The sequence below is a fragment of the Pseudorca crassidens genome, chromosome 7, assembly GCF_039906515.1.
Source record: "Pseudorca crassidens isolate mPseCra1 chromosome 7, mPseCra1.hap1, whole genome shotgun sequence".
Taxonomy (NCBI): domain Eukaryota; kingdom Metazoa; phylum Chordata; class Mammalia; order Artiodactyla; family Delphinidae; genus Pseudorca; species Pseudorca crassidens.
This window is the reverse complement of record NC_090302.1, coordinates 2,426,607-2,441,410: the sequence shown is the minus strand read 5'-3', so window position 1 is coordinate 2,441,410 and position 14,804 is coordinate 2,426,607. Positions and strand designations below refer to the sequence as shown.

At 57.4% G+C, this 14,804-nt stretch overlaps 1 protein-coding gene and 1 long non-coding RNA gene across 4 annotated transcripts in view; one reads left to right on the top strand and one right to left on the bottom strand.

Moving 5' to 3' along the window:
* Positions 1-1,565: 1,565 nt before the first annotated feature.
* LOC137227270 (uncharacterized) lies at positions 1,566-6,371 on the bottom strand. Of its 3 annotated transcripts, none has more exons than XR_010944754.1 (4): positions 6,101-6,371; positions 4,959-5,067; positions 3,767-4,512; positions 1,566-3,508 (listed from the first exon to the last, which is right to left on the bottom strand). It is a non-coding gene; the product is annotated as an uncharacterized lncRNA (long non-coding RNA). The 3 variants fall into 3 exon arrangements; XR_010944753.1 differs by having other exon boundaries at positions 1,566-4,061; positions 4,334-4,512; XR_010944752.1 differs by having other exon boundaries at positions 1,566-4,512.
* Positions 6,372-6,462: 91 nt separating this feature from the next.
* The window catches only part of FAM163B (family with sequence similarity 163 member B), a 30,888-nt gene continuing 22,546 nt past the window's right edge, over positions 6,463-14,804 (top strand). The window contains exon 1 of the mRNA XM_067742766.1: positions 6,463-6,756. The gene's annotated coding sequence lies outside the window, so the exon portion shown is untranslated. The remainder of the gene's footprint in view (positions 6,757-14,804) is intronic.

The following is a 14,804-nucleotide window of genomic DNA, read 5'->3' as shown; positions in this document are numbered from 1 at the left end:
GAGCCGCACATGGGGAAACTGAGGCTGAGCTGAGGGCCCAAGTTCACGCACTTAGGAAGCAGGGGACCAGGGTCAACCCCCACTCTGTCCACCTCCAAGCCCTTGTCTTCCCCCTGTGCTGCCCCAGGGCAGTGTGACCAGATCTACAGGTCCAGACCCAAATTCTGGACCAGCCCAGACCAGGAACCTGACCCAGGGGTAGATTCTGAGAGGACAAGACTGGGCCTGTCCTGTCCACCTCTGCATCACAGCACCCATCCCTGTGCTGCACACAGTAGGTGCTCAATAAATGAGTCAGTCTGACTTGGCATAAGCACTCATGCTCAAAGAGAGGTAAACAATTGCAGAAAAGGGGACATTAGAATTTTGATCAAAGTGTTATGTGATCCTCCTGGCATCCCGGAGGCTGCATCACTCAAGCTGGGCCTTGTAGGGTGCGTAGGAGTTCGTCCAATGTGATGGGTGGAAAGAGCATCTGCGGCAGAGGCACCGGCATGGGCAATGGCAGTGAGACACGGACATAAAACGTGCACCTGGGATCAGCCAATCTGGGGGTGGTCCTAGGCCGAAGGACTGGCCTGCCCTGCAGAAGCTGCACTCCATCCGGGAGGCTGAGGAGAACGGCTAGGGAATTCCCGCTGGGGAGGGGCCCAGACGTGCGTGGGATGGATGGGGGTCGGGGGGAGTGGGGTGAGAGGCCCCGCTTAGGGGTCTTGCAGTGGTCCAAGTGTCCCCAGGGCAGATGGGCTGAGATGGGCTCTGCATCTTCTCTCTGGGGAGCCTGGTGGCGGGGAGGGGCTCTGGGCACACCCCTGAGCTGTGCCTCAGCTCCGTATCCGGCAGTCACTTGCCCCTCACTGCCTCGGTTTCCTCATCCATCCAACAGGAAGGATCATCACGGCCAGTGGTCTCAGTGGGGCGTCAGGCGCAGAGGGAGGCTCGGCTTCTGGCTACTCCTGGTCTGGAAGGCTGAGAATCTAGGACCAGCATAGAGCCTCAGACAAATGCTTTCTCATGCGAAGGTCTTTCATTCATTCAACAAACAGTTGCTATGGCTGGGGCTGGGAGCCGGAGACCGAGAGAGACAAAGCTCAGCCCTCATGGACCTTCCTTCCCGGCACAGAGAGGCAGAGGATGAAGGAGCCATAGATGAGACGGTGCCCGAGAATCAGGGCCACGAAGAAAGGGAGCAGACGCCCGGTAGAGAAGGACCTGGCGAGGGAGGCTGAGGATGAAATCTGTCCTCCCAGCTTCTTCAGTGGAATTCGAAACACCACGCATACCTCCCCATTTTACCGTGGGGGACTGGCTCGGGCGGCAGTGTGCGTGAGCACAGGACCGTAGCTGATGCCCTTTAGGTCGCTTCAGGCCCCCAGATGGGGGGGTGGTGGGGGCAGCGGCCAGACCAGGGCAGGAGGGAGTCTCAGCTCAGTAAGCCCACCCCTCACCCCTGCACCCCGCCACCCCAGAACACTCTGCTCAGCTCTGCTTGCCCGCATTTAACCTCGCTGTTCCCCCCTCCCTCCCCAAACCCTCCCCCTTCCTCACCCCCCACCAAGCTTGCCATTGGGAGCTGGCAGCAGCGATGGATTCTGACAGGAGAGCCACGGCCAAGTCCATGTTTCCGGTCTTTGTGCCCCAGAGGAGGTCATCTGCTGTAGGGCTTGGGTGGCTAGAGCTCACACGGCACCTCGGAGACCCTCCTGAGGGAAGGAACGGCTCCCTCGCTATTGGGATGAAAGGCCTCCAACCTCACACAGACCTTATTGTCGCGTCATGACGTTTGTAAGTGTCAGTCACAGAGGGGCCTCCGTCTTCATCTCTTATTAAAATGAACAGTTTTCAGCATTCTCCGCAGCCTGTGCTAACAGAAGCAGGCAGGTGGCAGGAGATGGCTTTCCTCTTAGGAAAGGTTCACAATAGGGTCACATAGTCCAAACAGGCGATCTCTTATGTTTATCTTCTATTTTTTAGCAGGATTAGCGGGGGCCCCCCAACAGCATGGGACATGCTCAGTGTGGACTTAGGGCCCGCGGGATCCTGGCCGTGGCGCAGCGCAGGCAGGCATTCCCTTCTCCAAGTCTCAGGCTCTTTACTGTCAAATGCGTCAAATAAAAGAAGAGTTCTCATCTCTCAGGGCTATCAGGAGGGCTCAGTGGGAGCTAATCATAGCACAGTCCCGGGTCCAGCTCCACCTGAGGCAGGGAACCTTGTCTCACTGGAAACCTCACCCACCTCTGAGCTCCCAGATAACAGGGGCTCTTGCTCTTGTCTCTGCACCCCTCCCCGGGGCACAGCACAACAATGGACGGATGAATGAATGAATGCACTGCCTGGGTTTGCTCTTCTTGTGGGAAGGTTTGGCTGGGAAACTGAAGATCAGATCCCGAGAGCTCCTGCTAAGGCTTCTCAACAAGGAGCAAATCTCTGAAATGGAGGAAATAAGAATCCCCTGGGGCCCCATCTCACTCCCCCACCCTGGGCAGGACTTGTCCTGGGATTCACACAAGGAACCCTGAGGGACCCTTGGCTGTGTCCCAAGCACCTCTGTCATCACCATGGTTTCCTCGTCCAGCAGCCTCGACGATTCCTAAAGAACAAACACACCAAGCTTGTTGTCACAACGTTTTCAAATGTTGCGGTAATTAAAAACCATCAGTGATTTCCGTTCAAACAGACCAGGCTGTCTGCTCCCACCAGGGCAATTGGAATCATCCCACCCACTACGTGTGCCTGACCCCTGGCACACGCACCACACACCCGCCCATTCCCGGCCCCTTGCACGCCTGGTTGTCTGACCCTCTCACTCTCACACACTCTGATGCCTTGTTATTCTCCTGGTCACATCCAAATGACACCCAGTCCAAAGTCCTCAGTCTAGGATGTGAGTACACGCTGCTAGCCAACATCACAAGATAATCACAGTGTCATGGTGCTGCCCATCCCACAATTATTTTTTTTAATTAATCTGTTTTCTAAATGGGCTTGGCTTGGGGACATAGATTTAGTGACGTCAGCCGGTCTGCCACCAGCCCATTCAATCAGGCGGAACCCCTTAGGAGTGCAGATGGGGAAAACAGAACAATTCAATGACCAAAGAAGGTTAATTTAGCAATTGCCCGAAGGTACAGGCTATTTCCATAAGTACTCACTGGTGGAAACAGCCGCCACTTCTGTCATTTGGCCCAGCGCCCATAAACTTGGAAAACTCAACGGGGTGCCCCAAGATCCGCTGGGCAGCTGAAACAGAGGCTGGGGAAAGGGGGGCCCCCTCTGAGCAGCCATCGGCTGCCCCTTCTGAAATCTCGCGGACTTCCAAGGTTGGAAGGGTTCCCCAGGGTCAGCTCGGCCAGCTCACCTCTGCTTTAAGTCATGGCCAGCTGCTGCTTGGACACGTCTGGAGATGGCAAACTCACCCCCTCCTGAAGGTTCCCAGAAAGAGAGTTGGCCGTTATCCTCACATCCTGGCAGAAACTTTACCCCCCAAGCGCTCTGCTTCTCTGTCTCTCTGCAGGACCAGACTCGGGTCAGAAATAGCAGCTGGATAAATGTCCTTTGCCCCCCGAGAACTTAATGCACTCCACCTGAACTTATATGTGACTGTGTGTATTGTGTGGCTGTGATTAGAAGGCTGAGTCCCCGCGGTCAAGCCATGGTCCCTCCCCTACAGGCTAGCCACACTTGCCCCCAAGAAACATGTGGCCATAAAGGTCCCGTCTTTACTGTGCCAGGCTCAAGCCCCATTTGCTATCAGTGGAAAATGAACCTCTGTAAATTGCCACGCATGATCCAACGTGTTGGGATTTTTTTTCACCCAACTTGGCCATCTGTTGGATTTGAGTTATACCCATGAAGCTCTGCGTCGCGGAAAGATGCTGGTGCCGGGGACGTAGTAGCTGCCGTAGTCTGCAGTTGCCATGCAACTGGAAAGCAGATTGTAGTGGAAGGAACACCAGTGGGGTGGCGCCATGACGTTCCTCCCACCCCCAGGCTTGTTTTGGGCCAAACCTGAAAGAACTGTGCGTAGCTCAAATCCTTTTCTTCATGCGCAGGAGAAAGTGCTATTTAAGGAAATCTGATGGTGCGTTGTTTCTATAAAGTCAGACTAGTGACTCTTCATTTCCCCCACCCCCTTTTTATTTTTGGAAATGGGGTTTTTGCTTAAAAGCAAGCCACGCTTTGGTCACACAAAGACCAAGTGTGGTGGTGACGATGGGACATCGTTATCCAGATGAAACCCATTCAGCCACCTCCTTGCTGGTCGTGTGACCACGGGCGCGCCAATTCACCCCTCTGTTACCATCTGTAAAGTGAAGATAAGAAAGGCATCTACCTTACGTGTTGGGAGGAAGTATTCAGTCTGGATTCAATAAAATGGGCTCGATTACACCATCACAAGCACCAGGAGCCCACCTCCTTCCACAGCACAGGAAAGAAACCAGAGGTCAGGAGCTCCAGAGCCCGAACCGGTGTCAGAGGTCTGCAGCCGTCCAGACCCACGGCGGTGAGATTCTGCAGAGTATGAATGAAAAGTAGGCATGGGAAGCAGTGGAAGGGCCTGGGAGCTGGTTGGTAAAGAGGGTTTGGCAGTGATGCTCCTTTTAAAATTCCTGGCACACATTTGCTAGGATCCAAGAAATCTTGGGGAAAAAAAAAAAAAAGTTGCTCAGTTGTCATAACGGGGATTTTGACTGGAAATGATGATTTAAAGGATTCCTGTGCCGACTCCTAGAGCGTTGACTGGCTGGCTAGTTTGCACCTCTCTCGTGTCTTCCTCTTTCTCTCTCTCTCTCTCTCTCTCTCTCCCCCCTCCCCCTCTCCCCCTCCCCCTCTCTTTCTCTGACTCCTTATATGGAATTTCTATTAATGTTTCCATCTTTTTTCCTAGTTTGGGGAAAACGTGGAAAATCTGGAAAAAGAGTGTTAGGACCACACGCCTGAGAACTGGTCCAGCTCACCTCCAGTCTACTGTTCTTAAGCCTAAAGTCTTCAGCTGCAAACTCAGGGTATCAACAGCATCTATCTCACTGGACTGTTGAGAATGCAGGACAAGCGTTCAGCTTGTGTCTAGAACATATTAAGCACATAAGGAGTGATGTTTATCGTGAGATAAGTGCCTGGTGGAAGCAGGTACGGCTCACAGTTAATTAATGAATCAAACACAACCACTGGTCCCCTGGGAAAGGAGGCAGGTGACGTTTAATTATCCTGCTTAGAAGGGACAGAGATACAAGGGGCAGGCACCAGCTCTTCCCACTAGTTAAGAGGAATAAGGTACTTGCCTGGTTTGTTATAAGGAAACTCTCCAGACTCAAAATAGCTTGAATACTTCTGGAAAAGTAGACTGTGACCCTTGCCAGGGGACCTGACAGGCTGGACAGCGGGCTGGACACTTGGAGTCTGTCCGTTTGGTCCCTTGGCCCTGCGGTGTGGCTCTGGGCAAGCTGCTTACCCTTCTGTCCTCAGCCCATCTGTAAGGTGGGAATGGACTCCCAGGAGGTCACTTTTCCCCGTTTTCAGTATTCTCATCTCTAGTATGGGGGTGAAGTTACACGTTCTTCCTGCCAGGGTATAGCTTCTTACAGAGAACTTAAGGGTCAATAAAGCAAACATTCAAACCGTGCTTTCAGGGTGCTGGCACGGTTCTTATTGCTTAACATGTTTGGATTCAAAGCCCTTTTAATTCCAGAACTTTCTCAGTTCAGGGTCCCTGTGGGTGCAGCCTCCTCTTGAAGGTCTGTGAGGACAGAGGTCACGGAGCGCTCATTTCAGGCGGAAGGACCTTCCATCAGAAAGTACTCAGCCCCAATCCGCCTCGCTTTCACTTCTGTCCATTGGTCCTAAGTCTGTGCTTTGAAGTCCCCAGAAAGAAGTGTACTCCCTTCCCCTATGGAGGCCCTAAGAGGTCCAGAGGCAGCTACCACGTCCCCAACACCGGCCAGCCCAGACCGGAAGCAGCACTGCCCCCTTCTCTCACTTGCTCCGTGGCTGCTAAACAAGAAAATGGGGGGGGGGGGAATCATGGTAAAGGCAAGCATTTACTAAGCGCTCATTGTGTGCCAAGCCCCTAGGCGTCGTTGAATTTCACCCTCAGACCAACCTTACAGGCACTGCTCTTAGGCCCATTTTGAAGATGAGAACCAGAGACTTCCTGAGTAAGGACTTGCCCCAAGGTTGCACTGTTGGTAAACAGCAGCTTCGGCCTGACTCCAAATCCCAACGCTGTGGAGACGGGGAGCGCCAGGAAAGCAGGCTGAGAGCAAGGGGCGGGAGTGGGGTCGCCCCCAGGCCGGCGGGAGGTCGCGAGCCTCGGCCCTGAGCAGACGAGCCGTCAGCACCAGGGACAGCTCCCGGGCCGCTCCCCGCAGCCCCCGACGACGGCGCGCGCGGGGCCGGCGGCGCGCTTCCCGCCCTGCTCGGGCGCGTGCCCTCCCCGCCTGCGCGCGCGCCCCGCGCCCGGGACTGGGCTGGAAGCGCGCGCGTGCCGCTCGCCGGGAGCCAGCCTGGGCGTCCGGAGCCGCGGCGCAGCCGGCGCTGGCAGGGGGCTCCCGCCTGGGCACGCAGCCGCCTCCCGCGGACCTCCGGGGCCTCTCCAGCGTCCGCCTCGCCCGCCGGGCCCCAGGAGGCGCCGCAGCTGTGGCCTGGGCGTGAGCGGCCGCCACTAGCTGCGCCCGGCCTGGGACGGACGCCGGACCGCCCCGTCACGTGCGCCCAAGTCCTCGGCCGGCCCGGGCAGCGCCGTTCCCATGGTTCAAGGTAAGGGCCGAGATGGCGCGCGGGTCACGGGGCGTGGGGGGCAGAGGACGCAAGCGGGGAAGCCCGGCTCAGTGCTCACCTCGTCTGGAGCGCCCACCGCAGCCTGCCTGGGCTGCCTTGCGCCAGGTCCCTGTCCCAGGCAGCTGCCGGAGCCCGGGAAGCCCGTCCCATCTCCGGCCGCCCTCAAAGTACGCCCCTGTCGAGGAGGCTGTGGACAGAGACCGAAGTGGGCAGTGAGGGCCTGAGGGAAAGGCAGGGGCACCCACTGTGCCGAGGGATGCCTCGTCTCTCTCCCGGCGGGGGAGGAGGGATGTTGGAGAGGGAAAGTTTCCAGGAGGTGCCTGGCCCCCATTCTCTCTGCTGCCAGGGGCTGAGACCTTCCTTTACCAAGATTTGCCTTCTGCAAGACACCATGCTGGGTGCTGGACCTGCGGCATCATCCATGCATTGCACCCAACGCCCGCGAGGAGGGGGACATTGGCCCTATTTGACAGATGAGGAAACTGAGGCTCAGGGAAGTTTAGTCACTTGCCCAAGGTCACACAGCCAGTAAGTGGTAGAGCTGGCCTCAGACATGCCAGCCTCTGTCATTGCCACCCGCCTCACACCCAATCTTTGTCTATTTGAAATCTCAGCTGAAGTGGGGGAGGGGAGCGCCAGACTGGCATTTGGGTTTTTCCAGTCGGGGGTGGAAGGACTCTCCAAACACCAAAAATCTAGGAGAGGTGCCCTGTCCACCCCCCAAGCACTGCCATTTCACCCCACTCCATGTCTTCCACTCCCAAGGCCAGGGACCGTGTGGCATGAGCGGTCCTGCCCCTGTGCAGCCCCCCGCAGCTCTGAGACTAGAATCTTGAGGGTCGAGTTCACGGACCCTTCTCGAAGATAAGAGGGCGTCCCGGAGGCCACAGCCCCAGCATGCCCCCTTGCACGTTCCCCAGGAAGCTGGCTCAGGAATGCCAGAAGGGACACCTTGCCAGCCTTCCTCCAGCGATCCCCTCCACTCAGGCCAGGCCAGGCTTCTGGGGGGCTTCCAGGAACAATGAGAACTTCCAACCCCCAAAAGTTCGGGCTCGCCAGGAAAGCACATATGCCCATGTCCCCACCTTCCCCCTTTTCTGGCGGCATTGAGGATGGAGTCTAGGTGACCAGAGCTCTTCTCATCTAAGCAGGTGGGTGCGAGCACCTCCTGTGCTGGGGAAGAGGTTGTTTACGTGCGCTGACCACAAGCTTTCTGCTGGGAACTTGTGAAAAATCTGGCTTGCTCCTGACGCTAGGGCTCAAGGCAGTGTGGGGTTTTCTCCATTCATTCTTTTATTTGGTAGTGGCTTGTTAAGCACCTGCAGAACAGGATGAAAAAGACAGGGTGATACTCCCGCTGAGCTCTGGTCTTCCCGTTGACTGCGTTTCCAGTGGGGCTGACTGGTCCGGATTCACTTGGAAAGCTTGGAAGTGGCTTCCCGAAGGGGTTGGGGTCTGAAAAGGATCCACGGGCTCTCCCAGCCTTGGTGCCCCAGGGGTGCACAGGAGTCGGGCTGGGGAACTCTGGGGAGCTTTGCTGGCCTTTCCGGAGGGAGCCGATGCTCTGCTCCAGGCTCTGGCACACGGAAGGGTTGCAGCTTCTCCATCTTTGCCTCTCCAGCATGGGGAGGGGAGAGCGCCCGTCCCAGAGCCCCCACCCCAGGCTCCAAGGCTTTGAGCCCCAGACAAGCGTTGCTTATGCCAGCACGATGGTCCAACATGAATAAGGGCACTTGGGGAAAAGGTAGGCACAGCTGCTGGAGCCAAGACTTAGCTGCCCAGTTCTGTCCACCTTTCTGCGTGACCTTGGACAAGTCACTCCCCCTCTCTAGACCTCCGTTTCCATCTGTGACACGATGGGGTGAATCATGTAATGTGCCCTGTGGGCCACTGCAGCTCTGTTCACCTAAGCCCCGAATGGAGTGGGCAAGGCTGGCACGAGCTGCAGTGTTGGGAGAGTTTGCAGGGGTTTTGCAATCTCAGGGCTGATGTGAGCCCAAGCCCCCAATCCCACCAGCCCCACTTCCCACTCCAGGGAGGACCCCAGCCTTGCATGTTTGGGGGCTGGTTGTAAATTGCTGACCCCCGTTGCTGGTTCTGGGTGGGCTACACAGACCCGGGACCCGCTCCTGCAGAGCGGCTCTGGGCTCCTGCCACGTGGGCCTGCGCTGTGGAGTGATGGCAGCGGGATCCGCGAGGAATAGTTACAGCACTCAGGAGGGGCGAGGGGGCAGGCGGAGCCGCGGGAGAGATTTATTACGGCTCAGTAACCGGGCAGGAGGCAAGGCAGAGTGGCAGCTGGCCCTCGTCCTGTCCTCCACGCGGCTCCCGGCCCCGCCACTCTCTCCTGTGCATGAGTAAAAAGGCAATTTGCATGGCAGAGAGAGAGGGTTCCGGGCTACCCTGGGCAGATCACTCAGCCTCCTCATGTGCGAAAAAGGGGGTGCTTCTGCCTTCCCCACTGGCATAAACTGAGAGTCCTGGCTGGCGGCATTGGCACCCGGAGCCTGTTCCGGGGTCTGCGCCACCGAGGCCGCGGCGGCTGGGCTTCTCAGCCTGGCTCTGCTGCTCTCCTCGGCACTGGCTTTCCTGGCGGTGTGTCGGTCCCTCTTATTTGCTCCAGAGGGGATCTGACAAGCCCAGAATCTTCGGCGTTTGCCAGCTCCTCTCCTTCCACTACTGAGCAGAGAGGCTCCTGGGTACGGAGTGCGCGCTTGTTTCTCTTTGCAAAGCTCTTTGTTCCCTTTGGAATCAGGCCCCCTCCCTGAACAGGCTCACGCTGGTGAACCCTCCCCCAGGCCTCGGCCCCGCCCCCTTGCTGGTGTCTGCCCGGGGATGGACGGTGCTGCAAGGGGAAACTCTCAGGTGCGTGGGCCAGCTTGTCCTGGGTGGAGGGTGAGCCAGAGCCCCGAACTCAGACGGAGGCTTAGCATCCAAGCCCAGCGCTGCTGCTTCCTGGCCTGGGCCCTGGGCCTCTGGCTCTCGGGCTGTGAAGTGGAGACTGTGGCCCCTTCTTCCCTGGGGGCCTTGGAGGATTAAATAAACAATCCTGGCGAGAGCCCTGGGACCTTGGAAGTGGGGAGCAAGGCTTGTAAGCCCAGCTCTGTGGGTGGGCTTTCTCCGAGGTCCCCAGGAACCACAGGCAGGAGAGCCTGGGAGGACCTCGGCCAGATATGGCCTTTAGAGAACGCTCCCCACAGTGCAACGTGGAGGGTACCTGGGAGGAGGTGAGGCTGGAAACAGGGAGGATTTGGGGGAGACCGCTGCATCCAGACAGAAGGGAAACAAGGGAGGCCTGGACCAGGAGAGTGAGAAGGGGGCAGATGTCAGGCTCAGCTTTCCCAGGCTGCAGAGGTGGGAGAGGGCTGGACCGGCTGGGAGTCCCAGGTGGAGGCGGATCAGGGACCTGGGCAGGGACGCCAGAACAAGTCAGGCTCCCGGAGCTGCAGCCTGGCCTGCCACATCCCCTGACTACTGAGGACCGGTTGGCAGTGCGGCCGAGTGGATAAGAGCACAGCCTTTGGGGCTGACCGGAGCTGTGTTTGTGTCCAAGCTGTGTGTCCTTAGTGAAGTTACTTAGTCTCTGTGGACCCCAGGTTCTTCATTAATAAAATGACAATAACATCCAACAACAATAAAATAAACAACAATATTACATCCAACGGCAATAAAATGACTGACATCCGCCTCATAGGATGTTCCAGCCGATCGGGCAGGGGAGCCCGTGCAGCGAGGAGCCCCAGCAGAAACCTCTCTTCTGGGCCAGGTCTCCCCCAGGGCAGCCCCCACCGGTGCTCACTGCCTGGCTTGGCCACAGGCTGGCCTGGGGGCTGCCCCTGACAAGCAGGCAGACCCTACCCTGGGACCGCTCTGGCTCCCTGACCGCCACCTGCATCTTGATTCTTCCCGACCAGGTCCACGGCTTACGCACGCCACGGCAGTGGCAAAGGTGGCCCCTCGGGGCGCTCCCAGGCTGGTCCTGTCTAGCAGCTGGGCCTGGAAAATAGTCTTCTCTGTATTCTTATTATCTTTATGGTTGTTTGCCGGATCGAGTTGCACGTACCGTACAAGCACAAATGTGGAGCGGCGGCCCCCCCAGGCCAGCAGCCTTGACGTCCCTGGGGGCTTGTTGGGAACGCAGATGTTCTCAGGCCCCCTCCAGACCTGCTTGAAAAGCTCCCTGGGTGATTCTCCAGCTCCATGAAGTTTGAATCACGCTGTTCTAGAAAACACACCCTACGCCGAAACAGAAAAAGGGCTCTCCCCGCAGAAGGCTGTCGTAGGTGACTGTCTCCTCTGTGCTACTCACATTATTAATGAATATATATTCATTTTAATCTACATGAAAGGGTTTTTAAATAAAATAAAGGCGTATCTGCTGTAAAAGAAAAACCAAGACATGCAGCTTTGTTTGTCTGTCGCAAAGTAGAGGCTGTGTTAGCGGTCAGTCGTTTGCTGTGGCCACACTGGGCATCACCAAGGGCTCTTCTGCCCGTCCTCCTCCCTCGTCCTTTTAAAAGCAGCCCATCTGGAGCATCTGTCCATACCAGCGCCCCGTTCTCTCATTTATTTACCTGGACCCGTAAACAGGTATGAGGTCATCCGGGTTTTCTGCGTTGTCTGGTTTTCACAGATTTGTTCAGCGACGTGATCCCTACAGGGAAGGATCTCATGGCCGGGGATGGGGGGTGGGGCGGGGAGGACACGCAGTCGTGAATAGAACGAGATGGCAAGGGAAGGGCAGTTCTCGGTGGATTGTAACCTGGGTGCGAGGCGGCAGGCGTCCCAGATTCAGAGGGAGGGACCCCGTGGGCAAGAGCAGTCAGGGAAGGCTTCCTGGAGGTGGAATTTGAGCTGAGCCTTGAGGGACGCATATGGAGTGGGGAGGAGCAGGCGTGGTGGAGAGATGGGGCGTTTCTGCCGTCACGGGGACGCAGGGGCACCGTCTGTTGACTTTGGCTGGTGACCCACTGAAGATGCCCCGGCGTTCCCCATCTCTCTCCTGCCCGTGAGAACCAGCTGGGCTACTTCCTGGTGGTCTCACTGGCCCTGAGCACTCAGACCTGTTCTGTGATTGAAGTCGGTTTCCCCGCCCGTGGCCCCTCTGTCATCCTCTGGTCTCTCTGCCAGGCTTTAAAAGGCCCACCTCCGCCCCCTGTGCCGAGGGAATTTTGCTGCAGTCAAAGGAAGGACCCGCTGCAGAGCCCCCGCCCCCGCCCCGGGGCCCAGCCGCGCCAGACGGGTTTGCAGCTGCCGCCAACGCGCCCCCTAGTGTTAGCTGGTATTATTTTGCCAAGCGCGATAGGAGGCAGGAAAGCCTGGGGCTGCAGCGGGGACCACGGGGAATGTGTCTGACCCAGCAGAGGAAGGAGGCAGCCAGGCAAGCATCATTAGTTTATCCGGAACACTGTCGAGGGCCTCACCTTGCAGTCTGAAGAGCCATGTTTTACATCCTGTCTTCCAAATGCTTCCGCTTGGCCTTGGCAAATGACCCTCACTCCGTACGTACATTCAGGGACTCTCTCCTAAGACAAAATAAAAATGCTCCCTTTTCCAGTTCAAGGCGAGCACGCGACCCATCACCCCAGCCTTTCTTTGCAGGGGGCCCTCCCGCCCCACCGGCCACTGCTCCCGGAGCCCAGCAGAGCCGCTGGCTTAGAGAAGGCCGCACATCTAGAGCGAGAAAGCACGTGTCTTTTCCTGCCAGGGTATCCCCTCGAAACACTGCAAAACCGGTCACGGCTTTGAGAGGGCCGATCCCAAGATGTGATGATCCAATTCCGGTTTGAAGGAGGACAGTGAAAAAAAGTCTTGTATTTCACCAGAAGAGAGTAGCAGCCTCTCTTATGTCGACTTGTGAGCTTCTGGTATCTACCTGTGTTTAGGGTTTGTTTGGTTAAAACACTCATCGTGCAGAAGGCTCCTGGCTCAGTGCGAACCCATTTCCAAAATTAAAAATATAGTCAACTTTAATTGTACCTTCATGGAACTTCCCACACGAGCATTCCCTCTAAACAGATTTCTGTTTCCAAAACATAGTTTGTTTTACAACATGGTGTCTTGAATGATCACTTTTGTGGTGGTTTTTATCACCACTGGGCTGTGTTTGGTTTTTTGCCGTCTGCCCTTTTTTTCCTGGGATCGTCCACATCTGTACAATGAGACGTGAGGATGAGGGGAGGGGAGGGCGAGGAGGAGGGCGTAGGGGGAGGTGGACGGGGGGGGGCCAGCAGGGCTGCAGATCCAGCGGGATGCGCGGAACAGGCACAAGGGTTAGGACCCCGCAGCTCAGCCCAGCCCCCGGCAAGGGCTCCTCCCAGCTGGTGACCTTAGGCGCGTGATCAAACCTCTCTGTGTCCTAGTCTCCTGGTCCTTACAAACGGGGATGGTTGTACCCCCCTCGTCGTGAGGATTCATCATCACCCAGCTAAGACCCCGCACACCCAGAGGAGCATGACAGATGCAACCTGCTGCTACATTCTGGGGTCTCTGGGCCTGGTGGCTGGAGGCTGTGGAATGGTCGTCGCGCTGGAACTCGGGTTTTCTGTTGTCATGGGCGGCTGGGGACCCTGCTTAAAAGCCATCCCCACTGAGGCTAGATCCCAGACCCCTGGTATGGTCCAGGGGGCCCTGCAGGGAACAGACCCTGCCAGCCCCCACCCCCAGCCTCATCACTCGCCTCTCTCCCCTGCCCTGCTTACTTCCAATTCTGGAACACTCAAGACCCTTCATCCCTGGGGGTCCTCCCACCTCCTCACCTCCCGGCCTGAAAGATCCCTCCTGGCTAGTACAGGTCTGCCCTTCAGGGAAGCATCCCTGACCTCACACTACCTCGCGAGGAGATCAGGCCCAGGGCACGCTCTCAGCCCGTCCACGCCCAGCTCTGTGGCTCGTTCCCACCGGCCTCCCTCCGTACACGGCCTGGGAGCCCGTCGAGAATGGTACCTGTCGGTCTGGCTCATCAGTGGCTCGGGGACGGCACCGGGTAGGGGCACTTGTAGATTTTTGTTGGACGGTTGGATATTTCTGTGCCGTTCTGAGGGCCAGCCTCATCTGCTGAGGGGCCGGTGGCCTCTGCCCGGCTCTCCCTGGCCTGAGACCCCCCACGTTTCGAGCTAGAAACGGCATCTATATTCCCATCCGGGTCTCCCTTCCAAACAATCGAAACCTGTTCAGGAAAGGAGGGGCTCAGAGTGTCCCAGAGATGGGAAATCAGCCAGTGGGGCAGGAGTGTGGCCAGTGCCCGGGGGTCCGGGCATCAGCAGGGTCTGTTCTATGCAGTGCCTGCCATCCTCTGTTCCACGCAGTGTGGGAATGTCATCATCAGATGAAGTGTTGGTTGGCGGTTCTGGACCTGGTGGCCTCACTTGGTCGGACCTCGGCTCCTGGCCAGGCCCCAGGGGTTAACGCCACCACTCTTCATTGACAGCGACTCCCGGTTTTGAAAAAATCATTTAATCTGCAAGACGGGCCCTTTCAACAACACGCCTACACTCACTTAAGAATGGCTGAGCCCAATTTTTTTTTAAAGGAAAATAGATGTAAACAGATTGCTCCGGGCACGGGCTTTGCTGGAGCCTGGGCCACGGAAGACTTCCCAGGGCAGCTGAGTTGCCCCCAGGAGCTTGGAAGGGAGTCTCTGAGTCGGCTGCAGTGGCCAAGGCTGGGAAGAGGCTCGTAGCAAGTGTGCAGCCTGGGTGCCTGCAGACCCAGCAGGCAGAGCTCCGTAAACCGTCAGACGAATGAAGAGGTGAGTGAGTGGGTGAGGGGCGAGGGGCGGGCCGGGGGCTGACCGCCGCCCTTTGAGGCCTCTGCCCCCAGAATGAAGGTGCACAGGCTTGTCCTTGGGACAGAAGCTGGGGTGACTCCAGGGAGGAGCGGAAAGCTTGGAAGTTGGCCGGGAGTCAGGGGTGGTACCGCCCTCCTCCCTCCCGAGGGAGAGTTGGAGATCCCACTGCTCGGGCTGACCATCTTGGGTGAATTGTGATTTCAAGAAGAAAAAAGTTCCCTTATTGTTCACCCAGCGG